Source organism: Hyla sarda, chromosome 2, assembly GCF_029499605.1.
Source record: "Hyla sarda isolate aHylSar1 chromosome 2, aHylSar1.hap1, whole genome shotgun sequence".
NCBI classification, from domain to species: domain Eukaryota; kingdom Metazoa; phylum Chordata; class Amphibia; order Anura; family Hylidae; genus Hyla; species Hyla sarda.
In genome coordinates this window covers 341506411-341528390 of record NC_079190.1, presented here as the reverse complement: position 1 = coordinate 341528390, position 21980 = coordinate 341506411, and the positions used below count along the sequence as shown (strand labels likewise).

Below are 21980 nucleotides of genomic sequence, written 5' to 3'. Positions count from 1 at the left end.
AACTGTAGATTAAAAAAGAAGATAAAGCAAGTAACACTGTAGAGATTTGAAATGCATGGTTTAACACTTTAATTTAACATAACTTGGTGTTACATACTACACTCACCACTCTGAAAGAACTTTCTTCTATTACTTCTTTTGAAAAAAAGAAGAACACAGTCATCAAAAGCAGACAACCATTGCAAAACTGCAATGTTGTCAACCGCTTTCATGCTCAGAAGAAAGCTTTAAATCTCATCATTGTGGATAGTGAGCTTGGACTCTTTCAGCCACATTTCTCCCTTCAAAGACTTTAGAAACGATCCCTGAAAGTATAGCCCTAACAATTAGGATTTTCAGATTTTTCCCACCTATACGGTTTAACCTTTTAAATGAAGCTGAGATCATTTTCAAAAGTTCCGAGTTTGAGTTGTGAAACAAAAAGGTTGTGTCAAATGTCAGTAAAAACAAAATAGTTTTTCAAAGTATGTTGAAGGTTTATATGGAAATCAATGAAATCCTTTAAACATGAGTATGATAGAGTACATGTTGTCATAAGTTACGTCGAGATCTAGGCTGAGTTCAACTATTCCAGATGTTAACCCAGCCTTACTAAAGAAAATCTCAACATAAAAAAAGTATAAAATATTTGTCATGCCACAACATCTCTTTCCTACAATCAAAAAACCGGACTCAGGACATATGTTACCTGAGTTTTGATACCTTTGTACTAAAAAAAACTTTATAGCAGCCTCCTGAGCTTTGGCTCAAAAATACAAAACTTTCTTAAGTTTATTATATGGTTAACTGTAGATTAAAAAAGAAGATAAAGCAAGTAACACTGTAGAGAATTGAAAAGCATGGTTTAACACTTTAATTTAACATAACTTGGTGTTACATACTACACTCACCACTCTGAAAGAACTTTCTTCTATTACTTCTTTTGAAAAAAAGAAGAACACAGTCATCAAAAGCAGCCAACCATTGTAAAACTGCAATGTTGTCAACCGCTTTCATGCTCAGAAGAAAGCTCTAAATCTCATCATTGTGGATAGTGAGCTTGGACTCTTTCAGCCACATTTCTCCCTTCAAAGACTTTAGAAATGATCCCTGAAAGTATAGCCCTAACAATTAGGATTTTCAGATTTTTCCCACCTATACGGTTTAACCTTTTAACTGAAGCTGAGATAATTTTCAAAAGTTCCGAGTTTGAGTTGTGAAACAAAAAGGTTGTGTCAAATGTCAGTAAAAACAAAATAGTTTTTCAAAGTATGTGAAGGTTTATATGGAAATCCTTTAAACATGAGTATGATAGAGTACATGTTGTCATCAGTTGCGTCGAGATCTAGGCTGAGTTCAATTATTCCAGATGTTAACCCAGCCTTACTAAAGAAAATCTCAACATAAAAAAAGTATAAAATATTTGTCATGCCACAACATCTCTTTCCTACAATCAAAAAACCGGACTCAGGGCATATGTTACCTGAGTTTTGATACTTTTGTAATAAAAAAAACTTTATAGCAGCCTCGTGAGCTTTGGCTCGAAAATACAAAACTTTCTTAAGTTTATTATATGGTTAACTGTAGATTAAAAAAAGAAGAGAGAGCAAGTAACACTATAGAGAATTGAAACGCATGGTTTAACACTATAATTTAACATAACTTGGTGTTACATACTACACTCACCACTCTGAAAGAACTTTCTTCTATTACTTCTTTTGAAAAAAAGAAGAACACAGTCATCAAAAGCAGACAACCATTGCAAAACTGCAATGTTGTCAACCGCTTTCATGCTCAGAAGAAAGCTCTAAATCTCATCATTGTGGATAGTGAGCTTGGACTCTTTCAGCCACATTTCTCCCTTCAAAGACTTTAGAAATGATCCCTGAAAGTATAGCCCTAACAATTAAGATTTTCAGATTTTTCCCACCTATACGGTTTAACCTTTTAACTGAAGCTGAGATCATTTTCAAAAGTTCCGAGTTTGAGTTGTGAAACAAAAAGGTTGTGTCAAATGTCAGTAAAAACAAAATAGTTTTTCAAAGTATGTTGAAGGTTTATATGGAAATCCTTTAAACATGAGTATGATAGAGTACATGTTGTCATCAGTTGCGTCGAGATCTAGGCTGACTTCAACTATTCCAGATGTTAACCCAGCCTTACTAAAGAAAATCTCAACATAAAAAAAGTATAAAATATTTGTCATGCCACAACATCTCTTTCCTACAATCAAAAAATTGGACTCAGGGCATATGTTACCTGAGTTTTGATACTTTTGTAATAAAAAAAACTTTATAGCAGCCTCGTGAGCTTTGGCTCGAAAATACAAAACTTTCTTAAGTTTATTATATGGTTAACTGTAGATTAAAAAAGAAGATAAAGCAAGTAACACTGTAGAGAATTGAAATGCATGGTTTAACAGTTTAATTTAACATAACTTGGTGTTACATACTACACTCACCACTCTGAAAGAACTTTCTTCTATTACTTCTTTTGAAAAAAAGAAGAACACAGTCATCAAAAGCAGACAACCATTGCAAAACTGCAATGTTGTCAACCGCTTTCATGCTCAGAAGAAAGCTCTAAATCTCATCATTGTGGATAGTGAGCTTGGACTCTTTCAGCCACATTTCTCCCTTCAAAGACTTTAGAAATGATCTCTGAAAGTATAGCCCTAACAATTAGGGATTTCAGATTTTTCCCACCTATACTGTTTAACCTTTTAACTGAAGCCGAGATCCTTTTCAAAAGTTCCGAGTTTGAGTTGTGAAACAAAAAGGTTGTGTCAAATGTCAGTAAAAACAAAATAGTTTTTCAAAGTATGTTGAAGGTTTATATGGAAATCAATGAAATCCTTTAAACATGAGTATGATAGAGTACATGTTGTCATCAGTTGCGTCGAGATCTAGGCTGAGTTCAACTATTCCAGATGTTAACCCAGCCTTACTAAAGAAAATCTCAACATAAAAAAAGTATAAAATATTTGTCATGCCACAACATCTCTTTCCTACAATCAAAAAACCGGACTCAGGGCATATGTTACCTGAGTTTTGATACCTTTGTACTAAAAACAACTTTATAGCAGCCTCCTGAGCTTTGGCTCAAAAATACAAAACTTTCTTAAGTTTATTATATGGTTAACTGTAGATTAAAAAAAGAAGATAGAGCAAGTAACACAGTAGAAAATTGAAACACATGGTTTAACACTTTAATTTAACATAACTTGGTGTTACATACTACACTCACCACTCTGAAAGAACTTTCTTCTATTATTTCTTTTGAAAAAAAGAAGAACACAGTCATCAAAAGCATACAACCATTGCAAAACTGCAATGTTGTCAACCGCTTTCATGCTCAGAAGAAAGCTCTAAATCTCATCATTGTGGATAGTGAGCTTGGACTCTTTCAGCCACATTTCTCCCTTCAAAGACTTTAGAAATGATCCCTGAAAGTATAGCCCTAACAATTAGGATTTTCAGATTTTTCCCACCTATACGGTTTAACCTTTTAACTGAAGCTGAGATCATTTTCAAAAGTTCCGAGTTTGAGTTGTGAAACAAAAAGGTTGTGTCAAATGTCAGTAAAAACAAAATAGTTTTTCAAAGTATGTTGAAGGTTTATATGGAAATCCTTCAAACATGAGTATGATAGAGTACATGTTGTCATCAGTTGCGTCGAGATCTAGGCTGAGTTCAACTATTCCAGATGTTAACCCAGCCTTACTAAAGAAAATCTCAACATAAAAAAAGTATAAAATATTTGTCATGCCACAACATCTCTTTCCTACAATCAAAAAACCGGACTCAGGGCATATGTTACCTGAGTTTTGATACCTTTGTACTAAAAAAAACTTTATAGCAGCCTCCTGAGCTTTGGCTCAAAAATACAAAACTTTCTTAAGTTTATTATATGGTTAACTGTAGATTAAAAAAAGAAGATAGAGCAAGTAACACAGTAGAGAATTGAAACACATGGTTTAACACTTTAATTTAACATAACTTGGTGTTACATACTACACTCACCACTCTGAAAGAACTTTCTTCTATTATTTCTTTTGAAAAAAAGAAGAACACAGTCATCAAAAGCAGACAACCATTGCTAAACTGCAATGTTGTCAACCGCTTTCATGCTCAGAAGAAAGCTCTAGATCTCATCATTGTGGATGGTGAGCTTGGACTCTTTCAGCCACATTTCTCCCTTCAAAGACTTTAGAAATGATCCCTGAAAGTATAGCCCTAACAATTAGGATTTTCAGATTTTTCCCACCTATACGGTTTAACCTTTTAACTGAAGCTGAGATAATTTTCAAAAGTTCCGAGTTTGAGTTGTGAAACAAAAAGGTTGTGTCAAATGTCAGTAAAAACAAAATAGTTTTTCAAAGTATGTTGAAGGTTTATATGGAAATCAATGAAATCCTTTAAACATGAGTATGATAGAGTACATGTTGTCATCAGTTGCGTCGAGATCTAGGCTGAGTTCAACTATTCCAGATGTTAACCCAGCCTTACTAAAGAAAATCTCAACATAAAAAAGTATAAAATATTTGTCATGCCACAACATCTCTTTCCTACAATCATAAAACCGGACTCAGGGCATATGTTACCTGAGTTTTGATACTTTTGTAATAAAAAAACTTTATAGCAGCCTTGTGAGCTTTGGCTCGAAAATACAAAACTTTCTTAAGTTTATTTTATGGTTAACTGTAGATTAAAAAAAGAAGATAGAGCAAGTAACACAGTAGAGAATTGAAACGCATGGTTTAACACTATAATTTAACATAACTTGGTGTTACATACTACACTCTCCACTCTGAAAGAACATCCTTCTATTACTTCTTTTGAAAAAAAGAAGAACACAGTCATCAAAAGCAGATAACCATTGCAAAACTGCAATATTGTCAACTGCTTTCATGCTCAGAAGAAAGCTCTAAATCTCATCATTGTGGATAGTGAGCTTGGACTCTTTCAGCCACATTTCTCCCTTCAAAGACTTTAGAAATGATCCCTGAAAGTACAGCCCTAACAATTAGGAGTTTCAGATTTTTCCCACCTATACGGTTTAATCTTTTAACTGAAGCTGAGATCATTTTCAAAAGTTCCGAGTTTGAGTTGTGAAACAAAAAGGTTGTGTCAAATGTCAGTAAAAACAAAATAGTTTTTCAAAGTATGTTGAAGGTTTATATGGAAATCCTTCAAACATGAGTATGATAGAGTACATGTTGTCATCAGTTGCGTCGAGATCTAGGCTGAGTTCAACTATTCCAGATGTTAACCCAGCCTTACTAAAGAAAATCTCAACATAAAAAAGTATAAAATATTTGTCATGCCACAACATCTCTTTCCTGTAATCATAAAACCGGACTCAGGTTATATGTTACCTGAGTTTTGATACTTTTGTACTAAAAAAAAACTTTATAGCAGCCTCGTGAGCTTTAGCTCAAAAATAAAAAACTTTCTTAAGTTTATTATATGGTTAACTGTAGATTAAAAAAGAAGATAAAGCAAGTAACACTGTAGAGATTTGAAATGCATGGTTTAACACTTTAATTTAACATAACTTGGTGTTACATACTACACTCACCACTCTGAAAGAACTTTCTTCTATTACTTCTTTTGAAAAAAAGAAGAACACAGTCATCAAAAGCAGACAACCATTGCAAAACTGCAATGTTGACAACCGTTTTCATACTCAGAAGAAAGCTCTAAATCTCATCATTGTGAATAGTGAGCTTGGACTCTTTCAGCCACATTTCTCCCTTCAGAGACTTTAGAAATGATCTCTGAAAGTATAGCCCTAACAATTAGGGCTTTCAGATTTTTCCCACCTATACGGTTTAACCTTTTAACTGAAGCCGAGATCCTTTTCAAAAGTTCCGAGTTTGAGTTGTGAAACAAAAAGGTTGTGTCAAATGTCAGTAAAAGCAAAATAGTTTTTCAAAGTATGTTGAAGGTTTATATGGAAATCACTGAAATCCTTTAAACATGAGTATGATAGAGTACATGTTGTCATCAGTTGCGTCGAGATCTAGGCTGACTTCAACTATTCCAGATGTTAACCCAGCCTTACTAAAGAAAATCTCAACATAAAAAAAGTATAAAATATTTGTCATGCCACAACATCTCTTTCCTACAATCATAAAACCGGACTCAGGGCATATGTTACCTGAGTTTTGATACTTTTGTAATGAAAAAAACTTTATAGCAGCCTCGTGAGCTTTGGCTCAAAAATACAAAACTTTCTTAAGTTTATTATATGGTTAACTGTAGATTAAAAAAGAAGATAGAGCAAGTAACACTGTAGAGAATTGAAATGCATGGTTTAACACTTTAATTTAACATAACTTGGTGTTACATACTACACTCACCACTCTGAAAGAACTTTCTTCTATTACTTCTTTCGAAAAAAAGAAGAACACAGTCATCAAAAGCAGACAACCATTGCAAAACTGCAATGTTGTCAACCGCTTTCATGCTCAGAAGAAAGCTCTAAATCTCATCATTGTGGATAGTGAGCTTGGACTCTTTCAGCCACATTTCTCCCTTCAAAGACTTTAAAAATGATCCTTGAAAGTATAGCCCTAACAATTAGGATTTTCAGATTTTTCCCACCTATACGGTTTAACCTTTTAACTGAAGCTGAGATCATTTTCAAAAGTTCCGAGTTTGAGTTGTGAAACAAAAAGGTTGTGTCAAATGTCAGTAAAAACAAAATAGTTTTTCAAAGTATGTTGAAGGTTTATATGGAAATCAATGAAATCCTTTAAACATGAGTATGATAGAGTACATGTTGTCATCAGTTGCGTCGAGATCTAGACTGAGTTCAACTATTCTAGATGTTAACCCAGCCTTACTAAAGAAAATCTCAACATAAAAAAAGTATAAAATATTTGTCATGCCACAACATCTCTTTCCAACAATCCAAAAACCGGACTCAGGGCATATGTTACCTGAGTTTTGATACTTTTGTACTAAAAAAAACTTTATAGCAGCCTCCTGAGCTTTGGCTCCAAAATACAAAACTTTCTTAAGTTTATTATATGGTTAACTGTAGATTAAAAAAAGAAGATAGAGCAAGTAACACAGTAGAGAATTGAAACGCATGGTTTAACACTTTAATTTAACATAACTTGGTGTTACATACTACACTCACCACTCTGAAAGAACTTTCTTCTATTACTTCTTTTGAAAAAAAGAAGAACACAGTCATCAAAAGCAGACAACCATTGCAAAACTGCAATGTTGTCAAACGCTTTCATGCTCAGAAGAAAGCTCTAAATCTCATCAGTGTGGATTGTGAGCTTGGACTCTTTCAACCACATTTCTCCCTTCAAAGACTTTACAAATAATCCTTGAAAGTATAGCCCTAACAATTAGGATTTTCAGATTTTTCCCACCTATACGGTTTAACCTTTTAACTGAAGCTGAGATCATTTTCAAAAGTTCCGAGTTTGAGTTGTGAAACAAAAAGGTTGTGTCAAATGTCAGTAAAAACAAAATAGTTTTTCAAAGTATGTTGAAGGTTTATATGGAAATCCTTCAAACATGAGTATGATAGAGTACATGTTGTCATCAGTTGCATCGAGATCTAGGCTGAGTTCAACTATTCCAGATGTTAACCCAGCCTTACTAAAGAAAATCTCAACATAAAAAAAGAATAAAATATTTGTCATGCCACAACATCTCTTTCCTACAATCATAAAACCGGACTCAGGGCATATGTTACCTGAGTTTTGATACTTTTGTAATGAAAAAAACTTTATAGCAGCCTCGTGAGCTTTGGCTCAAAAATACAAAACTTTCTTAAGTTTATTATATGGTTAACTGTAGATTAAAAAACGAAGATAGAGCAAGTAACACAGTAGAGAATTGAAACGCATGGTTTAACACTTTAATTTAACATAACTTGGTGTTACATACTACGCTCACCACTCTGAAAGAACTTTCTTCTATTACTTCTTTTGAAAAAAAAAGAAGAACACAGTCATCAAAAGCAGACAACCATTGCAAAACTGCAATGTTGTCAACCGCTTTCATGCTCAGAAGAAAGCTCTAAATCTCATCATTGTGGATTGTGAGCTTGGACTCTTTCAGACACATTTCTCCCTTCAAAGACTTTAGAAATGATCCCTGAAAGTATAGCCCTAACAATTAGGATTTTCAGATTTTTCCCACCTATACGGTTTAACCTTTTAACTGAAGCTGAGATCATTTTCAAAAGTTCCGAGTTTGAGTTGTGAAACAAAAAGGTTGTGTCAAATGTCAGTAAAAACAAAATAGTTTTTCAAAGTATGTTGAAGGTTTATATGGAAATCAATGAAATCCTTTAAACATGAGTATGATAGAGTACATGTTGTCATCAGTTGCGTCGAGATCTAGGCTGAGTTCAACTATTCCAGATGTTAACCCAGCCTTACTAAAGAAAATCTCAACATAAAAAAGTCTAAAATATTTGTCATGCCACAACATCTCTTTCCTACAATCATAAAACCGGACTCAGGGCATATGTTACCTGAGTTTTGATACTTTTGTAATAAAAAAACTTTATAGCAGCCTTGTGAGCTTTGGCTCGAAAATACAAAACTTTCTTAAGTTTATTATATGGTTAACTGTAGATTAAAAAAAGAAGATAGAGCAAGTAACACAGTAGAGAATTGAAACGCATGGTTTAACACTATAATTTAACATAACTTGGTGTTACATACTACACTCTCCACTCTGAAAGAACATCCTTCTATTACTTCTTTTGAAAAAAAGAAGAACACAGTCATCAAAAGCAGATAACCATTGCAAAACTGCAATATTGTCAACTGCTTTCATGCTCAGAAGAAAGCTCTAAATCTCATCATTGTGGATAGTGAGCTTGGACTCTTTCAGCCACATTTCTCCCTTCAAAGACTTTAGAAATGATCCCTGAAAGTACAGCCCTAACAATTAGGAGTTTCAGATTTTTCCCACCTATACGGTTTAATCTTTTAACTGAAGCTGAGATCATTTTCAAAAGTTCCGAGTTTGAGTTGTGAAACAAAAAGGTTGTGTCAAATGTCAGTAAAAACAAAATAGTTTTTCAAAGTATGTTGAAGGTTTATATGGAAATCCTTCAAACATGAGTATGATAGAGTACATGTTGTCATCAGTTGCGTCGAGATCTAGGCTGAGTTCAACTATTCCAGATGTTAACCCAGCCTTACTAAAGAAAATCTCAACATAAAAAAGTATAAAATATTTGTCATGCCACAACATCTCTTTCCTGTAATCATAAAACCGGACTCAGGTTATATGTTACCTGAGTTTTGATACTTTTGTACTAAAAAAAAACTTTATAGCAGCCTCGTGAGCTTTAGCTCAAAAATAAAAAACTTTCTTAAGTTTATTATATGGTTAACTGTAGATTAAAAAAGAAGATAAAGCAAGTAACACTGTAGAGATTTGAAATGCATGGTTTAACACTTTAATTTAACATAACTTGGTGTTACATACTACACTCACCACTCTGAAAGAACTTTCTTCTATTACTTCTTTTGAAAAAAAGAAGAACACAGTCATCAAAAGCAGACAACCATTGCAAAACTGCAATGTTGACAACCGTTTTCATACTCAGAAGAAAGCTCTAAATCTCATCATTGTGGATAGTGAGCTTGGACTCTTTCAGCCACATTTCTCCCTTCAGAGACTTTAGAAATGATCTCTGAAAGTATAGCCCTAACAATTAGGACTTTCAGATTTTTCCCACCTATACGGTTTAACCTTTTAACTGAAGCCGAGATCCTTTTCAAAAGTTCCGAGTTTGAGTTGTGAAACAAAAAGGTTGTGTCAAATGTCAGTAAAAGCAAAATAGTTTTTCAAAGTATGTTGAAGGTTTATATGGAAATCACTGAAATCCTTTAAACATGAGTATGATAGAGTACATGTTGTCATCAGTTGCGTCGAGATCTAGGCTGACCAACTATTCCAGATGTTAACCCAGCCTTACTAAAGAAAATCTCAACATAAAAAAGTATAAAATATTTGTCATGCCACAACATCTCTTTCCTACAATCATAAAACCGGACTCAGGGCATATGTTACCTGAGTTTTGATACTTTTGTAATGAAAAAAACTTTATAGCAGCCTCGTGAGCTTTGGCTCAAAAATACAAAACTTTCTTAAGTTTATTATATGGTTAACTGTAGATTAAAAAAGAAGATAGAGCAAGTAACACTGTAGAGAATTGAAATGCATGGTTTAACACTTTAATTTAACATAACTTGGTGTTACATACTACACTCACCACTCTGAAAGAACTTTCTTCTATTACTTCTTTTGAAACAAAGAAGAACACAGTCATCAAAAGCAGACAACCATTGCAAAACTGCAATGTTGTCAACCGCTTTCATGCTCAGAAGAAAGCTCTAAATCTCATCATTGTGGATAGTGAGCTTGGACTCTTTCAGCCACATTTCTCCCTTCAAAGACTTTACAAATGATCCCTGAAAGTATAGACCTAACAATTAGGATTTTCAGATTTTTCCCACCTATACGGTTTAACCTTTTAACTGAAGCTGAGATCATTTTCAAAAGTTCCGAGTTTGAGTTGTGAAACAAAAAAGTTGTGTCAAATGTCAGTAAAAACAAAATAGTTTTTCAAAGTATGTTGAAGGTTTATATGGAAATCCTTTAAACATGAGTATGATAGAGTACATGTTGTCATCAGTTGCGTCGAGATCTAGGCTGAGTTCAACTATTCCAGATTTTAACCCAGCCTTACTAAAGAAAATCTCAACATAAAAAAAGTATAAAATATTTGTCATGCCACAACATCTCTTTCCAACAATCCAAAAACCGGACTCAGGGCATATGTTACCTGAGTTTTGATACTTTTGTACTAAAAAAAACTTTATAGCAGCCTCCTGAGCTTTGGCTCCAAAATACAAAACTTTCTTAAGTTTATTATATGGTTAACTGTAGATTAAAAAAAGAAGATAGAGCATGTAACACAGTAGAGAATTGAAACGCATGGTTTAACACTTTAATTTAACATAACTTGGTGTTACATACTACACTCACCACTCTGAAAGAACTTTCTTCTATTACTTCTTTTGAAAAAAAGAAGAACACAGTCATCAAAAGCAGACAACCATTGCAAAACTGCAATGTTGTCAAACGCTTTCATGCTCAGAAGAAAGCTCTAAATCTCATCATTGTGGATTGTGAGCTTGGACTCTTTCAACCACATTTCTCCCTTCAAAGACTTTACAAATGATCCTTGAAAGTATAGCCCTAACAATTAGGATTTTCAGATTTTTCCCACCTATACGGTTTAACCTTTTAACTGAAGCTGAGATCATTTTCAAAAGTTCCGAGTTTGAGTTGTGAAACAAAAAGGTTGTGTCAAATGTCAGTAAAAACAAAATAGTTTTTCAAAGTATGTTGAAGGTTTATATGGAAATCCTTCAAACATGAGTATGATAGAGTACATGTTGTCATCAGTTGCGTCGAGATCTAGGCTGAGTTCAACTATTCCAGATGTTAACCCAGCCTTACTAAAGAAAATCTCAACATAAAAAAGTATAAAATATTTGTCATGCCACAACATCTCTTTCCTACAATCATAAAACCGGACTCAGGGCATATGTTACCTGAGTTTTGATACTTTTGTAATGAAAAAAACTTTATAGCAGCCTCGTGAGCTTTGGCTCGAAAATACAAAACTTTCTTAAGTTTATTATATGGTTAACTGTAGATTAAAAAAAGAAGATAGAGCAAGTAACACAGTAGAGAATTGAAACGCATGGTTTAACACTATAATTTAACATAACTTGGTGTTACATACTACACTCTCCACTCTGAAAGAACATCCTTCTATTACTTCTTTTGAAAAAAATAAGAACACAGTCATCAAAAGCAGACAACCATTGCAAAACTGCAATGTTGTCAACCGCTTTCATGCTCAGAAGAAAGCTCTAAATCTCATTATTGTGAATAGTGAGCTTGGACTCTTTCAGCCAAATTTCTCCCTTCAAATACTTTAGAAATGATCTCTGAAAGTATAGCCCTAACAATTAGAATTTTCAGATTTTTCCCACCTATACGGTTTAACCTTTTAACTGAAGCCGAGATCATTTTCAAAAGTTCCGAGTTTGAGTTGTGAAACAAAAAGGTTGTGTCAAATGTCAGTAAAAACAAAATAGTTTTTCAAAGTATGTGAAGGTTTATATGGAAATCCTTTAAACATGAGTATGATAGAGTACATGTTGTCATCAGTTGCGTCGAGATCTAGGCTGAGTTCAACTATTCCAGATGTTAACCCAGCCTTACTAAAGAAAATCTCAACATAAAAAAGTATAAAATATTTGTCATGCCACAACATCTCTTTCCTACAATCATAAAACCGGACTCAGGGCATATGTTACCTGAGTTTTGATGCTTTTGTACTAAAAAAAACTTAATAGCAGCCTCATGAGCTTTAGCTCAAAAATACTAAACTTTCTTAAGTTTATTATATGGTTAACTGTAGATTAAAAAAGAAGATAAAGCAAGTAACACTGTAGAGAATTGAAAAGCATGGTTTAACACTTTAATTTAACATAACTTGGTGTTACATACTACACTCACCACTCTGAAAGAACTTTCTTCTATTACTTCTTTTGAAAAAAAGAAGAACACAGTCATCAAAAGCAGATAACCATTGCAAAACTGCAATGTTGTCAACCGCTTTCATGCTCAGAAGAAAGCTCTAAATCTCATTATTGTGAATAGTGAGCTTGGACTCTTTCAGCCAAATTTCTCCCTTCAAATACTTTAGAAATGATCTCTGAAAGTATAGCCCTAACAATTAGAATTTTCAGATTTTTCCCACCTATACGGTTTAACCTTTTAACTGAAGCCGAGATCCTTTTCAAAAGTTCCGAGTTTGAGTTGTGAAACAAAAAGGTTGTGTCAAATGTCAGTAAAAACGAAATAGTTTTTCAAAGTATGTTGAAGGTTTATATGGAAATCCTTCAATCATGAGTATGATAGAGTACATGTTGTCATCAGTTGCGTCGAGATCTAGGCTGAGTTCAACTATTCCAGATGTTAACTAGTGTTGAGCGGCATAGGCCATATTCGAATTCGTGAATATTCGCGAATATATGGACGAATATTCGTCATATATTCGCGAATATTCGCATATTCGTTATATTCTCGTTTTAATTTCGCATACGTGAAGATTCGCGTATGCGAAAATTAACATATATGAAAATTCGCATATACAAAATTAGCACACGCGAAAATTCGCGTAAGCGAAAATTAGCATATTCGAATTTTCGCATATTCGAATTTTCGCACGCCAGTCTCACACAGTAGTATTACAGCCTTCTTTACACCACACAAGCTGGAAGCAGAGAGGGGTGATCACTGTGATGTGTACTGTGAAGAAAAAAAAAAAAAAAAAAAAAAAAAAACGAATATTCGTAATAACGAATATATAGCGCTATATTCGCGAAATTCGCGAATTCGCGAATATGCGATATTCGCGAATAATATTCGAATTGCGAATATTCGCGAGGAACACTAATGTTAACCCAGCCTTACTAAAGAAAATCTCAACATAAAAAAAAGTATAAAATATTTGTCATGCCACAACATCTCTTTCCTACAATCATAAAACCGGACTCAGGGCATATGTTACCTGAGTTTTGATACTTTTGTAATGAAAAAAACTTTATAGCAGCCTCGTGAGCTTTGGCTCAAAAATACAAAACTTTCTTAAGTTTATTATATGGTTAACTGTAGATTAAAAAAGAAGATAGAGCAAGTAACACTGTAGAGAATTGAAATGCATGGTTTAACACTTTAATTTAACATAACTTGGTGTTACATACTACACTCACCACTCTGAAAGAACTTTCTTCTATTACTTCTTTTGAAAAAAATAAGAACACAGTCATCTAAAGCAGACAACCATTGCAAAAATGCAATGTTGTCAACCGCTTTCATGCTCAGAAGAAAGCTCTAAATCTCATCATTGTGGATAGTGAGCTTGGACTCTTTCAGCCACATTTCTCCCTTCAAAGACTTTAGAAATGATCCCTGAAAGTATAGCCCTAACAAAATTAGGATTTTCAGATTTTTCACACCTATACGGTTTAACCTTTTAACTGAAGCTGAGATCATTTTCAAAAGTTCCGAGTTTGAGTGTGAGAACAAAAAGGTTGTGTCAAATGTCAGTAAAAACAAAATAGTTTTTCAAAGTATGTTGAAGGTTTATATTGAAATCCTTCAAACATGAGAATGATAGAGTACATGTTGTCATCAGTTGCGTCGAGATCTAGGCTGAGTTCAACTATTCCAGATGTTAAGCCAGCCTTACATAAAGAAAATCTCAACATAAAAAAGTATAAATATTTGTCATGCCACAACATCTCTTTCCTACAATCATAAAACCGGACTCAGGTTATATGTTACCTGAGTTTTGATACTTTTGTACTAAAAAAAAACTTATAGCAGCCTCGTGAGCTTTAGCTCAAAAATAAAAAACTTCTTAAGTTTATTATATGGTTAACTGTAGATTAAAAATGAAGATAAAGCAAGTAACACTGTAGAGATTTGAAATGCATGGTTTAACACTTAATTTAACATAACTTGGTGTTACATACTAGCACTCACCACTCTGAAAGAACTTTCTTCTATTACTTCTTTTGAAAAAAAGAAGAACACAGTCATCAAAAGCAGACAACCATTGCAAAACTGCAATGTTGACAACCGTTTTCATACTCAGAAGAAAGCTCTAAATCTCATCATTGTGGATAGTGAGCTTGGACTCTTTCAGCCACATTTCTCCCTTCAGAGACTTTAGAAATGATCTCTGAAAGTATAGCCCTAACAATTAGGACTTTCAGATTTTTCCCACCTATACGGTTTAACCTTTTAACTGAAGCCGAGATCCTTTTCAAAAGTTCCGAGTTTGAGTTGTGAAACAAAAAGGTTGTGTCAAATGTCAGTAAAAGCAAAATAGTTTTTCAAAGTATGTTGAAGGTTTATATGGAAATCACTGAAATCCTTTAAACATGAGTATGATAGAGTACATGTTGTCATCAGTTGCGTCGAGATCTAGGCTGACTTCAACTATTCCAGATGTTAACCCAGCCTTACTAAAGAAAATCTCAACATAAAAAAAGTATAAAATATTTGTCATGCCACAACATCTCTTTCCTACAATCATAAAACCGGACTCAGGGCATATGTAACCTGAGTTTTGATACTTTTGTAATGAAAAAAACTTTATAGCAGCCTCGTGAGCTTTGGCTCAAAAATACAAAACTTTCTTAAGTTTATTATATGGTTAACTGTAGATTAAAAAAGAAGATAAAGCAAGTAACACTGTAGAGAATTGAAATGCATGGTTTAACACTTTAATTTAACATAACTTGGTGTTACATACTACACTCACCACTCTGAAAGAACTTTCTTCTATTACTTCTTTTGAAAAAAAGAAGAACACAGTCATCAAAAGCAGACAACCATTGCAAAACTGCAATGTTGTCAACCGCTTTCATGCTCAGAAGAAAGCTCTAAATCTCATCATTGTGGATAGTGAGCTTGGACTCTTTCAGCCACATTTCTCCCTTCAAAGACTTTACAAATGATTCTTGAAAGTATAGCCCTAACAATTAGGATTTTCAGATTTTTCCCACCTATACGGTTTAACCTTTTAACTGAAGCTGAGATCATTTTCAAAAGTTCCGAGTTTGAGTTGTGAAACAAAAAGGTTGTGTCAAATGTCAGTAAAAACAAAATAGTTTTTCAAAGTATGTTGAAGGTTTATATGGAAATAAATGAAATCCTTTAAACATGAGTATGATAGAGTACATGTTGTCATCAGTTGCGTCGAGATCTAGACTGAGTTCAACTATTCTAGATGTTAACCCAGCCTTACTAAAGGAAATCTCAACATAAAAAAAGTATAAAATATTTGTCATGCCACAACATCTCTTTCCAACAATCCAAAAACCGGACTCAGGGCATATGTTACCTGAGTTTGGATACTTTTGTACTAAAAAAAACTTTATAGCAGCCTCCTGAGCTTTGGCTCCAAAATACAAAACTTTCTTAAGTTTATTATATGGTTAACTGTAGATTAAAAAAAGAAGATAGAGCAAGTAACACAGTAGAGAATTGAAACGCATGGTTTAACACTTTAATTTAACATAACTTGGTGTTACATACTACACTCACCACTCTGAAAGAACTTTCTTCTATTACTTCTTTTGAAAAAAAGAAGAACACAGTCATCAAAAGCAGACAACCATTGCAAAACTGCAATGTTGTCAAACGCTTTCATGCTCAGAAGAAAGCTCTAAATCTCATCATTGTGGATTGTGAGCTTGGACTCTTTCAACCACATTTCTCCCTTCAAAGACTTTACAAATGATCCTTGAAAGTATAGCCCTAACAATTAGGATTTTCAGATTTTTCCCACCTATACGGTTTAACCTTTTAACTGAAGCTGAGATCATTTTCAAAAGATCCGAGTTTGAGTTGTGAAACAAAAAGGTTGTGTCAAATGTCAGTAAAAACAAAATAGTTTTTCAAAGTATGTTGAAGGTTTATATGGAAATCAATGAAATCCTTTAAACATGAGTATGATAGAGTACATGTTGTCATCAGTTGCGTCGAGATCTAGGCTGAGTTCAACTATTCCAGATGTTAACCCAGCCTTACTAAAGAAAATCTCAACATAAAAAAGTCTAAAATATTTGTCATGCCACAACATCTCTTTCCTACAATCATAAAACCGGACTCAGGGCATATGTTACCTGAGTTTTGATACTTTTGTAATAAAAAAACTTTATAGCAGCCTTGTGAGCTTTGGCTCGAAAATACAAAACTTTCTTAAGTTTATTATATGGTTAACTGTAGATTAAAAAAAGAAGATAGAGCAAGTAACACAGTAGAGAATTGAAACGCATGGTTTAACACTATAATTTAACATAACTTGGTGTTACATACTACACTCTCCACTCTGAAAGAACATCCTTCTATTACTTCTTTTGAAAAAAAGAAGAACACAGTCATCAAAAGCAGATAACCATTGCAAAACTGCGATATTGTCAACTGCTTTTATGCTCAGAAGAAAGCTCTAAATCTCATCATTGTGGATAGTGAGCTTGGACTCTTTCAGCCACATTTCTCCCTTCAAAGACTTTAGAAATGATCCCTGAAAGTACAGCCCTAACAATTAGGAGTTTCAGATTTTTCCCACCTATACGGTTTAACCTTTTAACTGAAGCTGAGATCATTTTCAAAAGTTCCGAGTTTGAGTTGTGAAACAAAAAGGTTGTGTCAAATGTCAGTAAAAACAAAATAGTTTTTCAAAGTATGTGAAGGTTTATATGGAAATCCTTTAAACATGAGTATGATAGAGTACATGTTGTCATCAGTTGCGTCGAGATCTAGGCTGAGTTCAACTATTCCAGATGTTAACCCAGCCTTACTAAAGAAAATCTCAACATAAAAAAGTATAAAATATTTGTCATGCCACAACATCTCTTTCCTACAATCATAAAACCGGACTCAGGGCATATGTTACCTGAGTTTTGATACTTTTGTAATAAAAAAACTTTATAGCAGCCTCGTGAGCTTTGGCTCGAAAATACAAAACTTTCTTAAGTTTATTATATGGTTAACTGTAGATTAAAAAAAGAAGATAGAGCAAGTAACACAGTAGAGAATTGAAACGCATGGTTTAACACTTTAATTTAACATAACTTGGTGTAACATACTACACTCACCACTCTGAAAGAACTTTCTTCTATTACTTCTTTTGAAAAAATGAACACAGTCATCAAAAGCAGACAACCATTGCAAAACTGCAATGTTGTCAACTGTTTTCATGCTCAGAAGAAAGCTCTAAATCTCATCATTGTGGATAGTGAGCTTGGACTCTTTCAGCCACATTTCTCCCTTCAAAGACTTTAGAAATGATCCCTAAAAGTTTAGCCCTAACAATTAGGATTTTCAGATTTTTCCCACCTATACGGTTTAACCTTTTAACTAAAGCTGAGATCATTTTCAAAAGTTCCGAGTTTGAGTTGTGAAACAAAAAGGTTGTGTCAAATGTCAGTAAAAACAAAATAGTTTTTCAAAGTATGTTGAAGGTTTATATGGAAATCAATGAAATCCTTTAAACATGAGTATGATAGAGTACATGTTGTCATCAGTTGCGCCGAGATCTAGGCTGAGATCAACTATTCCAGATGTTAAGCCAGCCTTACTAAAGAAAATCTCAACATAAAAAAAGTATAAAATATTTGTCATGCCACAACATCTCTTTCCTACAATCATAAAACCGGACTCAGGGCATATGTTACCTGAGTTTTGATACTTTTATACTAAAAAAATTTATAGCAGCCTCCTGAGCTTTGGCTCCAAAATACAAAACTTTCTTAAGTTTATTATATGGTTAACTGTAGATTAAAAAAGAAGATAAAGCAAGTAACACTGTAGAGAATTGAAACGCATGGTTTAACACTTTAATTTAACATAACTTGGTGTTACATACTACACTCACCACTCTGAAAGAACTTTCTTCTATTACTTCTTTTGAAAAAAAGAAGAACACAGTCATCAAAAGCAGACAACCATTGCAAAACTGCAATGTTGTCAACCACTTTCATGCTCAGAAGAAAGCTCTAAATCTCATCATTGTGGATAGTGAGCTTGGACTCTTTCAGCCACATTTCTCCCTTCAAAGTCTTTAGAAATGATCCCTAAAAGTTTAGCCCTAACAATTAGGATTTTCAGATTTTTCCCACCTATACGGTTTAACCTTTTAACTAAAGCTGAGATCATTTTCAAAAGTTCCGAGTTTGAGTTGTGAAACAAAAAGGTTGTGTCAAATGTCAGTAAAAACAAAATAGTTTTTCAAAGTATGTTGAAGGTTTATATGGAAATCAATGAAATCCTTTAAACATGAGTATGATAGAGTACATGTTGTCATCAGTTGCGTCGAGATCTAGGCTGAGTTCAACTATTCCAGATGTTAACCCAGCCTTACTAAAGAAAATCTCAACATAAAAAAAGTATAAAATATTTGTCATGCCACAACATCTCTTTCCTACAATCATAAAACCGGACTCAGGGCATATGTTACCTGAGTTTTGATACTTTTGTACTAAAAAAAAACTTTATAGCAGCCTCCTGAGCTTTGGCTCCAAAATACAAAACTTTCTTAAGTTTATTATATGGTTAACTGTAGATTAAAAAAAGAAGATAGAGCAAGTAACACAGTAGAGAAATGAAACGCATGGTTTAACACTTTAATTTAACATAACTTGGTGTTACATACTACACTCACCACTCTGAAAGAACTTTCTTCTATTACTTCTTTTGAAAAAATGAACACAGTCATCAAAAGCAGACAACCATTGCAAAACTGCAATGTTGTCAACTGTTTTCATGCTCAGAAGAAAGCTCTAAATCTCATCATTGTGGATAGTGAGCTTGGACTCTTTCAGCCACATTTCTCCCTTCAAAGACTTTAGAAATGATCCCTAAAAGTTTAGCCCTAACAATTAGGATTTTCAGATTTTTCCCACCTATACGGTTTAACCTTTTAACTAAAGCTGAGATCATTTTCAAAAGTTCCGAGTTTGAGTGGTGAAACAAAAAGGTTGTGTCAAATGTCAGTAAAAAAAAAATAGTTTTTCAAAGTATGTTGAAGGTTTATATGGAAATCAATGAAATCCTTTAAACATGAGTATGATAGAGTACATGTTGTCATCAGTTGCGTCGAGATCTAGGCTGAGTTCAACTATTCCAGATGTTAACCCAGCCTTACTAAAGAAAATCTCAACATAAAAAAAGTATAAAATATTTGTCATGCCACAACATCTCTTTCCTACAATCATAAAACCGGACTCAGGGCATATGTTACCTGAGTTTTGATACTTTTGTACTAAAAAAATTTATAGCAGCCTCGTGAGCTTTAGCTCAAAAATACAAAATTTCCTTAAGTTTATTATATGGTTAACTGTAGATTAAAAAAGAAGATAAAGCAAGTAACACTGTAGAGAATTGAAATGCATGGTTTAACACTTTAATTTAACATAACTTGGTGTTACATACTACACTCACCACTCTGAAAGAACTTTCTTCTATTACTTCTTTTGAAAAAAAGAAGAACACAGTCATCAAAAGCAGACAACCATTGCAAAACTGCAATGTTGTCAACCGCTTTCATGCTCAGAAGAAAGCTCTAAATCTCATCATTGTGGATAATGAGCTTGGACTCTTTCAGACACATTTCTGCCTTCAAAGACTTTAGAAATGATCCCTGAAAATATAGCCCTAACAATTAGGATTTTCAGATTTTTCCCACCTATACGGTTTAACCTTTTAACTGAAGCTGAGATCATTTTCAAAAGTTCCGAGTTTGAGTTGTGAAACAAAAAGGTTGTGTCAAATGTCAGTAAAAACAAAATAGTTTTTCAAAGTATGTTGAAGGTTTATATGGAAATCAATGAATTCCTTTAAACATGAGTATGATAGAGTACATGTTGTCATCAGTTGCGTCGAGATCTAGGCTGAGTTCAACTATTCCAGATTTTAACGCAGCCTTACTAAAGAAAATCTCAACATAAAAAAAGTATAAAATATTTGTCATGCCACAACATCTCTTTCCTACAATCATAAAACCGGACTCAGGGCATATGTTACCTGAGTTTTGATACTTTTATACTAAAAAAATTTATAGCAGCCTCCTGAGCTTTGGCTCCAAAATACAAAACTTTCTTAAGTTTATTATATGGTTAACTGTAGATTAAAAAAGAAGATAAAGCAAGTAACACTGTAGAGAATTGAAATGCATGGTTTAACACTTTAATTTAACATAACTTGGTGTAACATACTACAATCACCACTCTGAAAGAACTTTCTTCTATTACTTCTTTTGAAAAAAAGAAGAACACAGTCATCAAAAGCAGACAACCATTGCAAAACTGTAATGTTGTCAACCGCTTTCATGCTCAGAAGAAAGCTCTAAATCTCATCATTGTGGATAGTGAGCTTGGACTCTTTCAGCCACATTTCTCCCTTCAAAGACTTTAGAAATGATCCCAGAAAATATAGCCCTAACAATTAGGATTTTCAGATTTTTCCCACCTATACGATTTAACCTTTTAACTGAAGCTGAGATCATTTTCAAAAGTTCAGAGTTTGAGTTGTGAAACAAAAAGGTTGTGTCAAATGTCAGTAAAAACAAAATAGTTTTTCAAAGTATGTTGAAGGTTTATATGGAAATCAATTAAATCCTTTAAACATGAGTATGATAGAGTACATGTTGTCATCAGTTGCGTCGAGATCTAGGCTGAGTTCAACTATTCCAGATGTTAAGCCAGCCTTACTAAAGAAAATCTCAACATAAAAAAAGTATAAAATATTTGTCATGCCACAACATCTCTTTCCTACAATCCAAAAACCGGACTCAGGGCATATGTTACCTGAGTTTTGATACTTTTGTACTAAAAAAAAACTTTATAGCAGCCTCCTGAGCTTTGGCTCCAAAATACAAAACTTTCTTAAGTTTATTATATGGTTAACTGTAGATTAAAAAAAGAAGATAGAGCAAGTAACACAGTAGAGAATTGAAACGCATGGTTTAACACTTTAATTTAACATAACTTGGTGTTACATACTACACTCACCACTCTGAAAGAACTTTCTTCTATTATTTCTTTTGAAAAAAAGAAGAACACAGTCATCAAAAGCAGACAACCATTGCTAAACTGCAATGTTGTCAACCGCTTTCATGCTCAGAAGAAAGCTCTAGATCTCATCATTGTGGATGGTGAGCTTGGACTCTTTCAGCCACATTTCTCCCTTCAAAGACTTTAGAAATGATCCCTGAAAGTATAGCCCTAACAATTAGGATTTTCAGATTTTTCCCACCTATACGGTTTAACCTTTTAACTGAAGCTGAGATAATTTTCAAAAGTTCCGAGTTTGAGTTGTGAAACAAAAAGGTTGTGTCAAATGTCAGTAAAA

The 21980-nt window shown here is 33.6% G+C and overlaps 28 non-coding genes across 28 annotated transcripts; all 28 read right to left on the bottom strand.

Annotated features, from left to right (window-relative positions):
- Nucleotides 1–104: 104 nt before the first annotated feature.
- Nucleotides 105–321, bottom strand: LOC130359203 (small nucleolar RNA U3). Its single transcript, XR_008889964.1, has one exon. It is a non-coding gene; the product is annotated as a small nucleolar RNA U3 (small nucleolar RNA).
- A 567-nt stretch (nucleotides 322–888) lies between these two features.
- LOC130359033 (small nucleolar RNA U3) lies at nucleotides 889–1105 on the bottom strand. The gene has a single exon (XR_008889811.1). It is a non-coding gene; the product is annotated as a small nucleolar RNA U3 (small nucleolar RNA).
- Nucleotides 1106–1663: 558 nt separating this feature from the next.
- Nucleotides 1664–1880, bottom strand: LOC130360083 (small nucleolar RNA U3). The gene has a single exon (XR_008890564.1). It is a non-coding gene; the product is annotated as a small nucleolar RNA U3 (small nucleolar RNA).
- A 558-nt stretch (nucleotides 1881–2438) lies between these two features.
- Nucleotides 2439–2655, bottom strand: LOC130360161 (small nucleolar RNA U3). Its single transcript, XR_008890635.1, has one exon. It is a non-coding gene; the product is annotated as a small nucleolar RNA U3 (small nucleolar RNA).
- Nucleotides 2656–3223: 568 nt separating this feature from the next.
- LOC130358928 (small nucleolar RNA U3) lies at nucleotides 3224–3440 on the bottom strand. Its single transcript, XR_008889718.1, has one exon. It is a non-coding gene; the product is annotated as a small nucleolar RNA U3 (small nucleolar RNA).
- A 559-nt stretch (nucleotides 3441–3999) lies between these two features.
- On the bottom strand, nucleotides 4000–4216 carry LOC130358943 (small nucleolar RNA U3). The gene has a single exon (XR_008889731.1). It is a non-coding gene; the product is annotated as a small nucleolar RNA U3 (small nucleolar RNA).
- Nucleotides 4217–4782: 566 nt separating this feature from the next.
- Nucleotides 4783–4999, bottom strand: LOC130359064 (small nucleolar RNA U3). The gene has a single exon (XR_008889839.1). It is a non-coding gene; the product is annotated as a small nucleolar RNA U3 (small nucleolar RNA).
- Nucleotides 5000–5557: 558 nt separating this feature from the next.
- LOC130359233 (small nucleolar RNA U3) lies at nucleotides 5558–5774 on the bottom strand. Its single transcript, XR_008889988.1, has one exon. It is a non-coding gene; the product is annotated as a small nucleolar RNA U3 (small nucleolar RNA).
- A 567-nt stretch (nucleotides 5775–6341) lies between these two features.
- Nucleotides 6342–6558, bottom strand: LOC130358988 (small nucleolar RNA U3). The gene has a single exon (XR_008889770.1). It is a non-coding gene; the product is annotated as a small nucleolar RNA U3 (small nucleolar RNA).
- Nucleotides 6559–7126: 568 nt separating this feature from the next.
- On the bottom strand, nucleotides 7127–7343 carry LOC130359353 (small nucleolar RNA U3). The gene has a single exon (XR_008890096.1). It is a non-coding gene; the product is annotated as a small nucleolar RNA U3 (small nucleolar RNA).
- Nucleotides 7344–7902: 559 nt separating this feature from the next.
- LOC130360122 (small nucleolar RNA U3) lies at nucleotides 7903–8121 on the bottom strand. The gene has a single exon (XR_008890601.1). It is a non-coding gene; the product is annotated as a small nucleolar RNA U3 (small nucleolar RNA).
- A 566-nt stretch (nucleotides 8122–8687) lies between these two features.
- LOC130359063 (small nucleolar RNA U3) lies at nucleotides 8688–8904 on the bottom strand. Its single transcript, XR_008889838.1, has one exon. It is a non-coding gene; the product is annotated as a small nucleolar RNA U3 (small nucleolar RNA).
- A 558-nt stretch (nucleotides 8905–9462) lies between these two features.
- On the bottom strand, nucleotides 9463–9679 carry LOC130358971 (small nucleolar RNA U3). Its single transcript, XR_008889755.1, has one exon. It is a non-coding gene; the product is annotated as a small nucleolar RNA U3 (small nucleolar RNA).
- A 564-nt stretch (nucleotides 9680–10243) lies between these two features.
- LOC130359141 (small nucleolar RNA U3) lies at nucleotides 10244–10460 on the bottom strand. Its single transcript, XR_008889908.1, has one exon. It is a non-coding gene; the product is annotated as a small nucleolar RNA U3 (small nucleolar RNA).
- A 559-nt stretch (nucleotides 10461–11019) lies between these two features.
- On the bottom strand, nucleotides 11020–11236 carry LOC130359284 (small nucleolar RNA U3). The gene has a single exon (XR_008890035.1). It is a non-coding gene; the product is annotated as a small nucleolar RNA U3 (small nucleolar RNA).
- Nucleotides 11237–11794: 558 nt separating this feature from the next.
- On the bottom strand, nucleotides 11795–12011 carry LOC130359306 (small nucleolar RNA U3). The gene has a single exon (XR_008890056.1). It is a non-coding gene; the product is annotated as a small nucleolar RNA U3 (small nucleolar RNA).
- A 556-nt stretch (nucleotides 12012–12567) lies between these two features.
- On the bottom strand, nucleotides 12568–12784 carry LOC130359253 (small nucleolar RNA U3). The gene has a single exon (XR_008890006.1). It is a non-coding gene; the product is annotated as a small nucleolar RNA U3 (small nucleolar RNA).
- A 1042-nt stretch (nucleotides 12785–13826) lies between these two features.
- Nucleotides 13827–14043, bottom strand: LOC130358954 (small nucleolar RNA U3). The gene has a single exon (XR_008889740.1). It is a non-coding gene; the product is annotated as a small nucleolar RNA U3 (small nucleolar RNA).
- Nucleotides 14044–14601: 558 nt separating this feature from the next.
- On the bottom strand, nucleotides 14602–14818 carry LOC130358970 (small nucleolar RNA U3). Its single transcript, XR_008889754.1, has one exon. It is a non-coding gene; the product is annotated as a small nucleolar RNA U3 (small nucleolar RNA).
- Nucleotides 14819–15385: 567 nt separating this feature from the next.
- LOC130359201 (small nucleolar RNA U3) lies at nucleotides 15386–15602 on the bottom strand. Its single transcript, XR_008889962.1, has one exon. It is a non-coding gene; the product is annotated as a small nucleolar RNA U3 (small nucleolar RNA).
- A 568-nt stretch (nucleotides 15603–16170) lies between these two features.
- On the bottom strand, nucleotides 16171–16387 carry LOC130359283 (small nucleolar RNA U3). Its single transcript, XR_008890034.1, has one exon. It is a non-coding gene; the product is annotated as a small nucleolar RNA U3 (small nucleolar RNA).
- A 566-nt stretch (nucleotides 16388–16953) lies between these two features.
- LOC130359302 (small nucleolar RNA U3) lies at nucleotides 16954–17170 on the bottom strand. The gene has a single exon (XR_008890051.1). It is a non-coding gene; the product is annotated as a small nucleolar RNA U3 (small nucleolar RNA).
- Nucleotides 17171–17726: 556 nt separating this feature from the next.
- LOC130359178 (small nucleolar RNA U3) lies at nucleotides 17727–17940 on the bottom strand. The gene has a single exon (XR_008889941.1). It is a non-coding gene; the product is annotated as a small nucleolar RNA U3 (small nucleolar RNA).
- A 565-nt stretch (nucleotides 17941–18505) lies between these two features.
- Nucleotides 18506–18722, bottom strand: LOC130359089 (small nucleolar RNA U3). The gene has a single exon (XR_008889861.1). It is a non-coding gene; the product is annotated as a small nucleolar RNA U3 (small nucleolar RNA).
- Nucleotides 18723–19291: 569 nt separating this feature from the next.
- On the bottom strand, nucleotides 19292–19505 carry LOC130359177 (small nucleolar RNA U3). The gene has a single exon (XR_008889940.1). It is a non-coding gene; the product is annotated as a small nucleolar RNA U3 (small nucleolar RNA).
- A 565-nt stretch (nucleotides 19506–20070) lies between these two features.
- Nucleotides 20071–20287, bottom strand: LOC130359095 (small nucleolar RNA U3). The gene has a single exon (XR_008889866.1). It is a non-coding gene; the product is annotated as a small nucleolar RNA U3 (small nucleolar RNA).
- Nucleotides 20288–20852: 565 nt separating this feature from the next.
- Nucleotides 20853–21069, bottom strand: LOC130359255 (small nucleolar RNA U3). Its single transcript, XR_008890008.1, has one exon. It is a non-coding gene; the product is annotated as a small nucleolar RNA U3 (small nucleolar RNA).
- A 569-nt stretch (nucleotides 21070–21638) lies between these two features.
- LOC130358942 (small nucleolar RNA U3) lies at nucleotides 21639–21855 on the bottom strand. The gene has a single exon (XR_008889730.1). It is a non-coding gene; the product is annotated as a small nucleolar RNA U3 (small nucleolar RNA).
- Nucleotides 21856–21980: the final 125 nt, after the last annotated feature.